Source organism: Glycine soja, chromosome 6 (genome assembly GCF_004193775.1).
Source record: "Glycine soja cultivar W05 chromosome 6, ASM419377v2, whole genome shotgun sequence".
Lineage (NCBI taxonomy): Eukaryota > Viridiplantae > Streptophyta > Magnoliopsida > Fabales > Fabaceae > Glycine > Glycine soja.
Window position 1 is genome coordinate 26,588,341 of NC_041007.1, and position 16,501 is coordinate 26,604,841.

A 16,501-nucleotide genomic window follows, 5' to 3' on the forward strand; every position below is an offset into this window, starting at 1 on the left:
TATATACAAATGATCATCCGGGAAATCATCCCGAATAGGTGAATCTGCATCAGAGACAGTTCGATCCGACTCAAATGATCAGCAACTAGATTTTGTGCTCCGCTCCTATCACGGATCTCCAAGTCAAACTCTTGGAGCCAGAGCATTCATCGGATCAACCTAGGCTTGGAATCAGCCTTCTTCAACAAGTACTTTAGAGCTGCATGGTCAGTATAAACAATAATGCGAGTACCAAGCAAATAAGATCGAAATTTTTCAAGAGCAAAAACTATGGCTAGAAGCTCTTTCTCAGTAGTAGTATAATTTGCTTGGGCAACATCTAAAGTCCTAGAAGCATAATATATCACCCTGGGCAATTTATCAATTTTCTGAGCAAGGACAGCCCCCAATGCATAATTTGATGCATCACACATAAGCTCAAAAGGGGCTGTCCAATCGGGTGCCTGGATGATGGGGGTGGTAGTCAACGCTCTTTTGAGGCAATCAAAAGCCTCTTTGCATCTGTCATTAAAGTCAAACTCCACCTCCTTTTGCAACAAGTTGGACAGTGGAAGGGCTACTTTGCTAAAATCCCTTATAAAGCGCCTGCAGAATCCTGCATGACCAAGAAAAGATCGCACCTCTCGCACACAAGAGGGGTAAGACAATTGTGAAATAACAGAAATTTTTGTAGGATCTACTTCAATACCCTTATTGGAAATAATGTGGCCTAAAACTATACCTTTCTCAACCATAAAATGACATTTTTCAAAATTTAGAACAAGGTTAGTTTCAATGCATCTATTCAAAACTTTTTCCAAACTATTCAAACAACCATCAAAAGAGGATCCATATACAGTGAAATCATCCATAAACACCTCTATGCAATTTTCTAAAAAATCACTGAAAATACTAATCATGCACCGTTGGAAGGTACCAGGGGCATTGCACAGGCCGAAAGGCATCCTCCTATAAGCAAAAGTGCCGAAGGGGCAGGTGAATGTGGTCTTTTCCTGATCCTCAGGAGCAATAGTAATTTGCATATAACCAGAAAAACCATCAAGGAAACAGTAGTGGGATTTACCTGCCAGGCGTTCAAGCATCTGGTCAATGAATGGCAGGGGAAAATGGTCCTTTTTCGTAACTTGGTTCAGCCTCCTATAGTCAATGCAGACTCTCCAACTGTTCTGCACCCGAGTAGGAATCAACTCCTCCTTCTCATTTCTGATCACTGTGAGGCCAGTTTTTTTCGGGACTACCTGGACGGGACTCACCCATTGGCTGTCGGAGATAGGATAAATGATTCCAGCTTGCAAAAGCTTGGTTATCTCCTTCTTCACTACATCAAGAATCACCGGGTTGAGTCTTCTCTGTGGTTGTCTTACTGGTTTAGCTTCATCCTCTAAATTTATTCGATGCATACATGTGGATGGGCTAATACCAGGAATGTCCGCCAGGGTCCAGCCTATAGCCTTCTTATGCTTCTTGAGAACTGACAACAACTTCTCCTCTTGCTCATCAGCAAGGGAGGCAGATATAATCACTGGAAAACTCTTGCTATCATCCAAGTAAGCGTATTTTAAATTTGATGGCAGAGGCTTCAATTCTGGTGTGGTCGGCTGGACAGTGGTAGAAGGAGATGATTTCTCAGCCTTTACCTCATAAAGAAAGTCAGAGGTATGTGTACTTCCTGAAACATGGTTAGTCCTATCTGACTCTATAAAATCAATCTCAAGAGGTAAAACACCACCACCAGGCATGCAATCAATATCACTCTCAGATTCACTCTCAACATCAAATTCAGACATATGATCAAGTACAATTTCAGACTCAATGCATGAAGAGTGAGAGGCATGCAGATTAGAATAAAGATCAGTCATGTATTCATCAACAACATGGTCAATTATTTCAGCACAAAATACAGAAAGATCTTCAGATGGGTATTTCATAGCATCCAGAATATTAAAATGAACAGTTATATCACCAAACTCCATGGACAGTGTGCCTGCATAAACATCTATCTTAGTTCTAGCAGTTTTCATAAAGGGTCTGCCTAGAATGATGGGAACTGATCCTTGAGAAAATCCATCTTCCATATTCAAGATATAAAAATCAACAGGGAAAATCAGTTCACCAACTCTAACTAAGACATCTTCTATGAAACCAACAGGATAGGCAACACTTCTATTAGCTAAATGAATTACCACATCAGTTGACTGCAAGGGACCTAGAGATAGAGAATTAAAAATTGACAGAGGCATAACACTAACAGAGGCTCCTAAATCTAGCATGGCATTGTCAAACTTACTATTCCCTATAATACAAGGTATGCTGAATGTACCTGGATCTTTGAATTTTTCAGGAATTTGAGGAACAGATTTACCAATCAATGCGGAGACATTTCTGCCCATGCTAATTCGTTCACTTCCTTTAAGCTTCCGCTTATTAGTGCACAGCTCCTTCAAGAATTTGGCATATCTTGGAATTTGCTTTATTGCATCCAACAGAGGTATGTTTACCTCTACTTTTCTAAATGTTTCCAAGATCTCTTTCTCTGCCTCTTCCATTTTTTTGTTGGAAACTGCTCTTGGAGGGAATGGAAGAGGGGGAATGTGCTGCTTCTGCAAATCAGAATTACCTGTGGAAGAAGATTCACCTGCACAGAAATTGTTAGGTAGATTTTTGTCATCACCTTTTTCTGGAATAGAGTGAAGTTTGGCAGGTTCATTTGCAGATGAGGAAGGTGCTACGGGTTGAGGTCCTTGACACTGCTTTCCCGACCTCAATGAAATGGCACTGACATTTTTGGGATTTTGGACAGCTTGAGAAGGCAGCTTGTCAGAATTCTGGGACTGTTGTTGATTCAATTGAGTAGCCAATTGTCCCATCTGATTGGTTAAGCTCTGAATGGAGGCTCTGGTCTCTTGCTGAAACTGCATGTTCTGCATAGTCATTTGCCTCACAAGTTCTTCAAGGGAAGGTTGTGGAGGGGCCTCAACTGTTGGTTGTTTCTGGGGTTGTTGCTGTTGTTGGATTGGTGGAGGAATGTATGGTCTGCTTGGGCCAGCAGCATTTTGGAAGGAAGGAGCAGGCTGCTGTTGTTGTTGCTGAGGGCTGGACCATCTGAGGTTAGGGTGATTCCTCCATCCAGGGTTGTATCTGTTGCTGGAAAGCTCATAATTGCTCTGCTGTGGTTGATTTTGCTGCTGAGGTTGAGGAGGTCTATTGTATATATTTGCTGCATAAGCTTCAGGCTGCTCAATTGCTCTAGGTTGCTGCATGGAAGGGCAAAGGTCTGTATGGTGGTCAGCAGAGGAGCACAAACCACAAACCCTTGCGATAGGTACAAATTTCTGATTCAAGGCCAGCTGGGTTACCAAGTTGACCAACGCATCCAGTTTGCCTTCAAGCTTCTTAGTTTCAGATGATGCAGATGGGTTTGTAGCTACCTCATGCACTCCTCTAATGACTATGGCATCATTTCTGGCACTAAACTGCTGGGAGTTGGAGGCCATCTTCTCAATTAAATTTCTGGCTTCAGCAGGAGTCATGTCTCCAAGGGCTCCACCACTGGCAGCATCTATCATACTTCTCTCCATATTACTGAGTCCTTCATAAAAGTATTGGAGAAGAAGCTGTTCTGAAATCTGATGGTGGGGGCAACTGGCACATAGTTTCTTAAATCTCTCCCAGTACTCATACAGGCTCTCTCCACTGAGTTGTCTAATACCTGAGATATCCTTCCTGATGGCTGTGGTCCTGGAAGCAGGGAAATTTTTTTCTAAGAATGCTCTCTTAAGGTCATCCCAGCTCGTGATGGACCTTGGAGCAAGGTAATACAGCCAGTCCTTTGCCACTCCCTCTAATGAATGAGGAAAAGCCTTCAGAAATATGTGATCCTCTTGGACATCTGGGGGTTTCATGGTGGAGCAGACAATGTGAAATTCTTTCAAATGTTTGTGCGGGTCTTCACCTGCAAGGCCATGAAACTTTGGAAGCAAATGAATCAGTCCAGTTTTAAGAACATATGGGACATCCTCATCAGGGTATTGGATGCACAAGCTTTCATAGGTGAAATCAGGTGCAGCCATTTCCCTTAGAGTCCTCTCACGAGGTGGAGGTTGTGCCATGTTCTCAGAATGTGCAAAATCAGAATGCTCAGAATCAGAATGCTCAAAATTATAATGCTCAAGATCAGGATGTTCAAAATCACCAATAACAGAATGCACAGATTCACCAGTTATGGAACGCTCAGAATGATCAAAAGGTATAAAATGATGCCTAACTAATCTATGAAATGTCCTATCTATCTCAGGATCAAAGGGTTGTAAGTCATATGGATTGCCTCTAGTCATACACTACATTCAGCATGCACCCAACTAGTTGCCTTGTCATGTAAATAAAGGTGTAGGTTTGAACTACAACTACCCTCAAATGATATCCAAATGACTTGAAATTTTGTGAGCAACCTTATAAAATGATGAGAAGATAGCACAAAATATTTCAGACAAAAATTCAAAGTCTAACTATGAAAGCTAAAATTGGTAGGTTAAGAAAAATAAGTGAATAAAACTTGAAAAATAAAAAACTTTTGACAGAATCGCTTTTTTTGGACGATGGAGACCTCAGCCGGCCTATGGTAGGCTGCCACGGCGTAGGAAATTATTTTCTACCCCAAATGCATATATAATAATTGCGATTCTGATAACCGGAGCAAAAGTTATGGCCGTTTGAAGTTTTGACAAACACAAAATTTGCTAGTTTTTTGGAACTTTCAAATCTGACCAAACTAAAGGCTCTAGCTATTTTTCCCACAAAATATGGATTAAAAGAAGTTACCACAAAAAAATTCAGCCAAAAATAAAAACCCTAGCTACTAAAACAAAAAATCCCAATTAATTCAGCATGGGTGGTCGCTAAAATCCGTCTCTAGCTGATTTCTACTACTATGTTTTTGCCGCAAGCTGATTTCTACTACTACTCTGTTTTCAAGCACAATCTTCACAGCAAAACACACAAGACTGAAACAGGGGAAACGCTTAATGGGAAAACGGAAACAGAACACACATTAAACAAAATACCAGGACACTAAACAACACTAACACACATACTAACACAATACTAACAATTAAACATAAAACACGAAAGGATTAAACACACAACACTAGCTATCTATTATGAACCTTTGGACACTGCTCCCCGGCAACGGCGCCAAATTTGATCGAGGCCATACCCGAATCAAATAAACATGAAAATGCAGTAACTAGGAAGTGATCCTAGGTCGTTTCCCAACGAGCAGTGACAAGCCAAATGTTCATAATATACTTGCAGTAACAGTAACGATGGGGGGGGGGGGGTTTGTTTGTTTTGTGATTAAAGAGCAGAACAAGTAAACTGGAATACGAAACTACTAATATTAAAAACGGGTTGTTTCCTTTGATTCAGAAGCCATTCTCTTATCCTGGGTTATGGAGAATTCGTCCCTAACAGTCAACCACTTAATCCAACCCTATTTCAATTTACTAAGCGAAAATCAACTTAGGGTTTTCAATACGTGATTAGGCACCACATACACCAGTTAGCCCTTCGTCCATTAAGCATGAACGCAAGTTAGGCTCAGAGGCAATTAATCGAACACGAAGCGTGCACTGATTAATATTCACGAATTTGGGATACTGGTGAAGGGAGAACTGCCAGGAAACCACATTACAAGCGAAACCTCAAAGAGAGTTGGGCTTCGTCCTCAAAAGGAAACAACACCAGAAAATCTAGCCTTCCATGGATTCAAACAGAAAACGAAATTGAAACATGAAGCAGAAACGTAAATGAACGGAAACGTAAATGAACAGAAATGTAAAATGGAACAAAAACGTAAATGAGAGTAGAAGAAGAAGCAAGAACGAAATTGTAATTAGAAGCAGGAAACGTAAAATTGCATTACGAACTCAGAAGCATCAAAACAGAAAAACCAAAACCCTAAAACAAAGCTCTGAATAATGAATAGCATAACAGAATAGAATGCCCTGCACGAATCCCAAGGCAGCTATTTAAAAAGAGTCACTCAAAGTCACTGGGCCCTATTACAATACTCTGGCCCAAAACGAAATAAACACTGAACAACATAAAATAAAATTGCGAAATTTCCTAATTAGAAATTAACTAAGATAAGCGCTGCTTTATTTGCCCTCTTCAAGTCCACAACCAAAATCCGGATTAAGCCCAATGTTTCATTAATTCCTGAAATTAGATTAAAAACATCAAATTAGCTAAATGAGCCCAAATAATAAAACTGCCTAATTAATTGACAATTAAGACCAATCAATAATTAAAATGGTGCAAAAAGGGTTTAGAAAATAGAAGAAAATGATGGCACATCACTAGCGTTGTTGAAAACCATTTTTGTAGTAGTTGAAACAATACTCAAAATCTATTAAAATGGATTTTGACGAATGTTAATATTATTTTATCATACCATGTTATTGATATGAAATATTCATCAATTTTATCGATGATTAATCTTTGTCAGATAATCTAACTAGTCACCTTTTTTTGTGATTGTTTCTCTTAATCACATTTTTTCCATCCACAAGACTCGAACACAAGACCTTACTTAAGGGACTGAATCCACTACTACTCGGATCAACAATTTGATAGTGTACAACTTAAAATTTGGTTTATTTTTCCAAAGTTTATATAATGATGCTTAGATTCATAAATTCAAAGTTAGACTCATACCATCATACATTTGAAACCAAAAATACATTGGAGCCAAAAATGATGAAAAATATAAGAGAAACAAATTAAAAAGAATATATGAATAATAGTAATAAAAAGGAAGAATAGTTTAATATATCTCAAAATTCGAAGTTATGAAATTCTTATATAGTGAAAATTTATCTCATAGACAAAGATTACTTATAAATAACATTTAATTCCTCAAATTAGTTATAACCAAATCAATATATAAAAGAAAGAAAAATAAAATTATAAATGTTTTATTGAGCTTCCATTAATATCTGCTAATTTACAAATTGTTACCTTTACAAAAATAATTGTAGTAATTATTTACCGTCATTTCTTATTCGGGTTGTTAGCTTTTAAAAATCAACCATTTAAATTTATGTTTCTTTTAAAAAATTAAATGAATTTAATAGTTATGCAATGTCATATAAAATCTTTATGCTTTCAACCAATAAGATAATATAATTTTAAAATAACTATTATAAAAATTTTACTGCCAAATTATTTTACACATTAATACATTGTTTATTATCTCAAATTAAATTACTAGAAATCAAACACTTAAAATATATATATATATAACAAATAATAATTAAATAAATGTTACAACTAAGATTAACGTGCGTATTTTTGTGTGTATAAGACAAAAATGTTGTTTAGTACGAATGACAAATTTGTACTAAACACATGAATAAGTTGATGGGAAAAATAGGCCAGCACAATAATAAATTCTATAACAGAGTAATAAGCAGCAGAAATAAATTCTCCCAAACTTGTAAGAACCTATGAGGAGCACCAATAAAGTATAGAGCACAAAATAGAAATTAAAGAAAACAGAGGCACAATTTGTTTAACGTGGAAAACTCCTCAATGTAAGGGTAAAAACCACAGGTCTTCCAGACCAAAGAAATAATTCCACTATAATCAATGAAGATACAAGTGAACCTCTAACAAGTGCACTAAAATGTGCTACAAATAGTCAAATCAAAATAAACCCCCAATTGGTACAATAGAGACAAGAAGATAATTAAAACCCCAAAATATAGAGCAGATAATGCAAAACACTTATCTCTCCATATATCTTTTTCTCGATCCAACCAGAGAATTTGAAATATCACGCACATAGAACCTGCTGTCCAAAAATCAGCACGATCCAACGGTGAACGAACCCGTAACTGCAATTTGAAAAACGTTCTCTAGTGGGTATGCGAAAATCACTGATTTTCCCTCTCCTTCTTTCTCTCTCAATGATTAACTATTTTTCCCTCTCAAATAAGTCTCTCTCACTGTATCTCACTCTCTAATTTGACCCCTCTCAATTTAAATAAGTAAGACAAAATGAGTCTTCTCATTTGGGTCTTTACTCCACATAGGAAGGGAGCCCATAAAACCCAACAAATCTCCCCCTCACAACTATGTGGAGGTGACCGCCAAACCGTCGATCTCACAACAAGTTTCAAACTTCCTTCTTAGTAATGCCTTAGTCATCATATCAGAACCATTATCATCAGTATGAATTTTGGCTAACTCCAACAGCTTAGCATCCAAAGCATCTCATATCCAATGATACCTCACATCAATATGCTTAGACCTTGAATGAAAGGTTGAGTTCTTACCAAGATGAATAGCACTCTGACTATCCACAAATAGTAGATATTTATCCTGAACAAAACCAAGCTCCTGTAAGAATTTCTTCACCCATAGCAATGCCTTGCATGCTTCGGTAATGGCAATGAATTCTGCCTCTGTAGTAGACAAAGCTACACGCTTTTGTAGCTTGGACTGCCAAGTCACAGCCCCCATGCAAATTTAATCAAATAATCCGAAGTGGACCTCCTAGAATCAATGTCTCTAGCTATATCTGAGTCTGAGTACCCCACCACAGTAGGATTATCACCACCAAAACAAAGCCTCTTATCAAAAGTACCATGAAGATACCTCAAAATCCATTTCACAGCATTTCAATGCTCTCTGCCTAGGTTTGACAAAAATCTACTGACTGTACCAATAACATGTGCTATATCTGGTCTTGTGCATACCATTGCATACATCAAACTTGCCACCGCAGATGCATAAGGAACCCATTGCATATCTAATTTCTCAGCTTCATTTGATAGACTCCGTTTAGAACTCAGCTTAAAATGAGTAGCAAGAGGAGTGCTCACCACCTTAGCCTTTTCCATCTAGAATCTATGCAACACTCTTTCGATGTAGTATTCTTGTGACAACCACAACTTCTTCTCTTTTATGTCACGCATGATTCTTATACCAAGAATCTGTTTAGCACACTACTACAAAAAGCGGATTCAACATCGGTGTGTTAACATCGGTTGTTAAAAAAACCGATGTTAACATATGCACGGTGGCATAATTGTAAATACCGTGTATACGTTAACATCGATTTTGTGAAAAACTGATGTTAACGAAGTTCATTAACATCGGTTATTGGAGAACCGATGTTAACATTTATTAGTAACATCGGTTTTTAAATAATCGATGTTAACATATGTGTATTAACATCGGGTTTTTAGAAAACCGATGTTAAAGTTTGTTATGTTAACATCAGTTTTCTCCAGAAAACCGATGCTAACCTTAACATCATTTTGTTAACATCGGGTTTTTTTAAAAACCGATGTTGAAGTTATATTTTAAAAAATATGGTGAGCCCTAAGAAGCTGACACTCTGTCTTCTTCTCCATCCAAGCTTTCGCGCTCTCTTCTTCTTCTAATCTCCGTCTAGCGAAACCGTCCTTGTCTGCATCTAAGCATCGTGTTCGTCGCACTCGAGCATCGTCTTCGTCGCACTCGAGCATCGTCACAAGTCTCTGCTTCTTCTCCTTCGCCACCATACCTAGGTATGTTTCGTCTCCTTCGCGTTGTCTTGTCCTTCTCTCTGTCTTTTTCTCCATCTAAGCTTTCTTGCTCTCTTTGTTCTCCATCTACCTTGAAGCTGTATGTTCTCCATCTGACCATCATTTTGTCTAAGGTCGAGCATCGTGTTCGTCGCACTCGAGCATCGTTAGAAGTCTGTGCTTCTTCTCCTTCGCCACCTCACATAGGTATGTTTGGTCTAATCCTATATGAATATTTGATTGCATTCATGTATCACACACTTAGTGAACTAAACATGGCTAGGGTATCTCATATTTAACTCGAGCATCGTGACAACTTTGTGCTTCTTCTCCTTAGTGAAGTTTCCCTTACCCTTATTGTGTTCTTGTAACAATATAAGAGTTATCGCCTATTATTGGAGTTTAATAGTTTCCCTTATCCTTATTGTGCTCTTGTAACAGTTTAAGAGTTTAAGAGTTAACGCCTCCTAGTTCCTAAAACCTTCCTTAAGATTAGAGGACCATTGGTTAAAATGAAGAGTAAAATCCTTGTCCATTGCTTTGATCCACGACCATAGTAGGAATAGGGCATCTTCTAATAGTTTGGTTCCATGAAAAGTTGTATCTTGGAACACCACCTTATTTCTATGGTGCCATATTGTCCAAGTTAAAGCAATCCACCAGCATTTCTAGGTTTTGGACCTGACTCCATCTGCTACCTCCATTCCATGTTGCAGAAAATGGTCCCTATGATTTTGTGGCATTACAGTGATAAGATTAACCCAGGACATTGATTCCCACCATAAAGGGAGGGTTTTGCTACAATTGAAGAACAAGTGTTCAACCCTTAATTGATTAAATTCCAAGCAGCATGGCTAAAAGCTTTTGAGTTCTGCCCTTAATTGTTTTTTTATTCTTCTGTATTTTATACTTTTTTTCTATAGTTCATTTCATCATCATTGTAACTATAGCTGCCCATTATAAAATAGCTTAGACAATCTAGGTCTGCTGCTTCTGAACCTTTTATTTATCCTTGAAGTAGTTTAATTTTTTTTATTTGTGTTCAACTAGTGAAGAGTGAAGACTGAAGTTGTTCTGTCAGACTCATTGATTTTCCTTTCATTTCGACGAAAGCCTAAGCAATACACTGCCACTGAATTGCCAGTAAGAAAAATTGGTCATGAAACACACACACACACACACAAACCCTAATGACACACACACACACACACGTATGATAGAAACACACAGACACACACTGATGACACACACACACACACACACACACTCATCATACAAAGACACACACACAAGTTTGATAACAAATTTGTTCAATTATACATGCAGAAATTTGTTCAGTTTTGACTTGTTAGCTATGACAAGGTAGCTGGCCTCTTCATAAGGTACTTATCTAAGTTTAACTTAAATTCTACTGCAGTGGTGATGACATACTAATATTAGTGAAAACAAATTTTCCTACTGTACCTTAGTTAATTTGTTCACAGTTGTAAAAAATGAAATTATTTTAACTTGAGTTATTCGTATTTTAAGTTTTCAAATATGCTTGCATGATTGTTTTTTTTTTTTTTTGCACTGCAAAAATCTGAAGATGGAAGTCTGTCTCCATTCCATTTAACCAAGACCAAGTGTGGAATAGATACTACCTTATGCACCACTTTTTTAGGAATTTTGAAGAATGACAGTAGGTAGATAGGAAGGGCTGCTAAATCACTTTCTTGATCAAATAAGTTCCTTCTCCATCTAAGGTTCCAATCCCAGCTATCATGATTAAATTCTCCCATATTTGAGATGAGAGAATTTTGCTGCCTACTAATAAGAAAAAGCTGATTATATTTCTGTTCAAGGGTATAATCTTCCCCTAGCCACTTGTCTGTCCAGAATTTGATTGTTTCCCCACATCCCACCTTCCAAGTCAATTGGTGCTTGAAGATATTGTGATCTGACTGGTGAAATATCTTTCTAAGGTCCCTCCACCAATGAGAAAATCCCCTCTTATCTGTATCATGCTGGAACTCAGGCCATCCACCATATTTAGAGATTAGAACTCTTACCCAAAGCTGCTGCTGACCAGATGCAAAAGGCCATATCCATCTACCCATCAAGGCTACATTGAACTTTGAAATATCCTTTATACCCAATCCCCCCTCATTCTTGGGCAGACAAATATCAGCCCATTTCACCCAAGGAATTTTATTATGAGTATTGTCTCCTCCCCATAGAAATTTCCTTTGTAAGGAAATTAATTTTTGGACTATCCTTTGGGGAATCCTGAAAAAGGAAAGAAGATAGATTGGAAGAGCATTGAGAACAGAATTGATAAGTGTGACCTTCCCCCCCATGGATATATCTTTCTGGGCCCATTTGGATAGTTTTGCTTTGAATTTAGTAATGAGAGGCTCCCAAACCATCAGACTGGAAGGATTGGCACCAATGGGAATGCCTAAATAGTGAAATGGGTAATTCATTTGACTGCAGTTCAGGATATTAGCTGCTGCCAAACCCCCGTTAACTCCACCTCCTATGATCTCGAATTGACTTTTAGCAAAGTTAATCTTCAAGCCAGAAGCCAATTCAAAGCCTCTAAGCAGGGCCTTTATAGCATGAACATTCTGCCAATCAACCTCACCCACAAAAACAGTATCATCAGCATACTGCAGAATATTAACAGGTTCTCTCTTCTTTCCAACTAGATAGCTTCTATAAAGATTTTTGTGAACTGCTTCCCTCATCATACCAGTGAGACCTTCCCCAATTATATTGAAGAGCAAGGGGGCTAAAGGATCTCCTTGACTCAAGCCTCTTGAGGGGTTGAACTCCTTAGATGGGCTACCATTAATCAAAACTGATATGGTTGCTGAATGTAGGCAAGCTGAGATCCATCTTCTCCATTTTTGGCAGAAACCCAATCTAAGCAACATATAATCCAAGAAGGACCACTGAGTCATAGGCCTTTTCAAAATCCACCTTGAAAATCATTGCTGGCTTCTTGCTTCTCATTGCTTCCTCCACCACCTCATTAAGAATCAGGGTCCCATTAAGTATATGTCTTCCTTTAATGAAAGCTGACTGTCTTTCATCAATGAGTTCATCCATAATAGACCTTAATCTATTAGATAAAAGCTTAGCTATGACTTTATACATGCAGCCTATCAAGGATGTGGGTCTGTAATCATTTAGGGACTGTGGGTGAGACTTTTTGGGAATTAAAGCCACAAAGGAAGCATTGGAGCCTCTAGGAAAGCTTTCATGAGCATAGAACTCATCCACGAATCTGCTAAACTCAGGATTCAACACATCCCAGAATTCCTTAATAAAATTGAAGTTAAGGCCATCAGGCCCAGGACACTTATCCCCTCCACAACTCCACATTGCTTGTTTGATCTCTTGGTCAGAGAATGGGACAGTCAACTGTTATGTTTGCCTCTGAGAAATAGATTTGAAGTGAACTCCATCCAAGGTAGGTCTAGAATGCATCTTCTCAGTGAATCAATTATGGAAGAAGTTGGCAGCTTCATTTTTCACTGCATCAGGTTGCTGGATCCACTCCCCATATATAAATATACCTGGAATATTATTATAAGCTCTCCTGAAATTCATGTATTTGTGAAAGTAAGCAGTGTTGTAGTCCCCCTCCTTCAGCCATCTGGCCCTAGATTTTTGTCTCAATAAAGATTCAAAAGCATTAGAGGCATTCCATAACTCCTGCTGAAGTAAAGTTCTGTCCTTAATCTCTTGATCAGTCAGATTTCGATGAGCAGCTAGATCCTCCACTTCATTTAGCTTCTGCTGAATATTAAGGACCTTCTTAGGATTAATATTCCCCTCTGCTTTGCTCCACTGTTTTATAACAGATTTTAAGTTCTTCAACTTATTTTTAAGGGCAATACCCCCCAGCCCCCCTGCTGGTCCTTTTTCCAGGCCTCCCTCACCATTTTTTGGTACCCCTTTTGCTGCAACCACCAGTCAAACACCCTAAAGGGCTTTGGGCCCCAGTCCACCATGTTAGTTTGCAATATAGACGGGCAATGATCAGAGAGGTTCCTTTGAAGGACAGTTTGGCAGCTCTCAGGCCAAAGAGATAGCCAATTCTATGAGACCAAGAATCTATCAAGCCTGCTTTTCACACAGCCATTAGGCCAAATCCAAGTAAAGCTATTCCCAGAACATTTAATTTCCTGAAGCTCCATATCATCAATCCACTGATTAAAGGCTGCAATGTCATAAGGATCTGCCCTTCTTTGAGATAAGCTGATTCTTTCCTGAGAACTTATAATGCTATTGAAGTCCCCAAGGAAACACCACATTCCACTAGGATTAGAAGCCTTCAGCTGCCTCAACTCATCCCATAAAGCTTTCTTCCCAACCAGATCACAAGGAGCATAAACATTGACAAATATCAACTTCTGATTATTACTACAACATGTGCCTTCAAGCATTAAGAAGCTTCTACCTTTTTCCTTTCTTTCTACCACAAAGGTGGAGTTATTCCACATACATAAAAGGCCACCAGCAGCTTGCACAAATGGAACAAAATCCCAATGACCAGTGGAGTCTCCCCAAATGACCTGGCAAATACTTTTATTAAAGTTCTCCCTCTTGGTTTCTTAGAGGCAGACAAGATCTACTTTGTGCTTTACAATGAGCCTTCTAACAACAGCCCACTTGACTCCCCTCCCCAAACCTCTAGAATTATAGGAGAGAATTATCATAATTGCTGAGATTTAATTCCCTTCTTTGCTGCCATCAAATCATCTTTATTCTCCATATCCAACAACAGCCCCTTAACCTTGCTATCTTCTTCCTCATAAGACAAGCCCATTTCCTTCAAGATGTCACATTGCAGCTGTATAGGGTCCTCGTATAAAGAAGATAGAGGGTGACCTTTAGAAGTTGGTGTTAGTGCTTAGCTCTACGGAGTTTTAAAAGATTGGCTAAGATTTTGTTAAAACATAAGCACTTAGACAATGAAGGAAAGCTAGAGTTGCTGCACATGATGTCCAACGTTATGTCAAAGAATAAGATCGGGCTGCACAATGCACAAGGCAAGATGAAAATGTCAAATGAAGAATTGAAGTTGCAGGATCCACGATGTCGGATACAATGTCCTGACATCTTGCCCGAAAATACTGGAGTTGCTGCACAATGCATAAGTCAAGATAAAATGTCAAATGAAGAATTGAAGCTGCAGAATCCACGATGTCGGACACGATGTCCTGACATCCGGCCCGAAAATACTGGACACATAAATCTGTTATATCTTTAACAGATTATTGTGCAGTTAGCAAGAGATAAGAAGATCTATCTTCTGGAACGAATTAAAAGATAATTAAAGTTCGAATTTCAAAGTAGAAGAGTTCGTTCAGGAATTAAAGATTAAAGATTAAAGATAAAAACTAAAAGATCAAACTGCATCTTTTAGTTCTTTAACTGCAGATTTTCAGGAAGTATGATAGATCTCCTCCAGCACAAGCCGTTGCAGCCCAGAAACGCACATTGCTATATAATCATGGAGGCTGCACGAGTTCTGCACCAAGTCCGGGATTGAAGAGTTACTTTGTGAGTTTTGGGACTTGAGTGTTTTGTGAGCCACCTTGATGGTACCCTAACATCAAGTGTTGGACCTAAGTGTGTAGAGTTGATCTCTTGTGTGTAGAGTTGATCTCTTGTGTGTAGAGTTGATCTCTTGTGTGTAGAGTTGATATCTAGTGTGTAGAGTTGATCTCTTTTGTTCAGAGTTGATCTCTGGTGTGTCTTTGATTTAGTTGTAAACACGGGAGTGTGATTGAGAGGGAGTGAGCAGAGGTTCTCATATCTAAGAGTGGCTCTTAGGTAGAGATCGCACGGGTAGTGGTTAGGTGAGAAGGTTGTAAACAGGGGCTGTTAGACCTTGAACTAACACTATTGAGAGTGGATTTCCTCCCTGGCTTGGTAGCCCCCAGATGTAGGTGAGGTTGCACCGAACTGGGTTAACAATTCTCTTGTGTTATTTACTTGTTTCATCTGTTCATACAGTCACACACAATCTGCATGTTCTGAAGCGTGATGTCGTGACATCCTGTACGACATCTGTCCCCGGTATCAGAATTACAATTGGTATCAGAGCGGGCACTCGAAATCACTGAGTGAGATCTGGGGAGATAAATTCTGATGAACATGGAGAAAGAAGGCGGACCAGTGAACAGACCACCAATTCTGGATGGGACCAACTATGAATACTGGAAAGCAAGGATGGTGGCCTTTCTCAAATCACTGGATAGCAGAACCTGGAAAGCTGTCATCAAAGGCTGAGAACATCCCAAGATGCTGGACACAGAAGGAAAGCCCACTGATGAATTGAAGCCAGAAGAAGACTGGACTAAAGAAGAAGACGAATTGGCACTTGGAAACTCCAAAGCTTTGAATGCTCTATTCAATGGAGTTGACAAGAATATCTTCAGACTGATCAACACATGTACAGTGGCCAAGGATGCATGGGGGATCCTGAAAACCTCTCATGAAGGAACCTCCAAAGTGAAGATGTCCAGATTGCAACTATTGGCCACAAAATTCGAAAATCTGAAGATGAAGGAGGAAGAGTGTATTCATGACTTCCACATGAACATACTTGAAATTGCCAATGCTTGCACTGCCTTGGGAGAAAAGATGACAGACGAAAAGCTGGTGAGAAAGATCCTCAGATCCTTGCCTAAGAGATTTGACATGAAAGTCACTGCAATAGAGGAGGCCCAAGACATTTGCAACATGAGAGTAGATGAACTCATTGGTTCCCTTCAAACCTTTGAGCTAGGACTCTCGGATAGGGCTGAGAAGAAGAGCAAGAATCTGGCTTTCGTGTCAAATGATGAAGGAGAAGAAGATGAGTATGACCTGGATACTGATGAAGGTCTGACTAAGGCAGTTGTGCTCCTTGGAAAGCAGTTCAACAAAGT

General features: G+C 38.9%; 1 non-coding gene across 1 annotated transcript; it reads left to right on the forward strand.

Annotated features, from left to right (window-relative positions):
- Positions 1 to 3,624: 3,624 nt before the first annotated feature.
- LOC114417608 lies at positions 3,625 to 3,731 on the forward strand. The gene has a single exon (XR_003667867.1). It is a non-coding gene; the product is annotated as a small nucleolar RNA R71 (small nucleolar RNA).
- Positions 3,732 to 16,501: the final 12,770 nt, after the last annotated feature.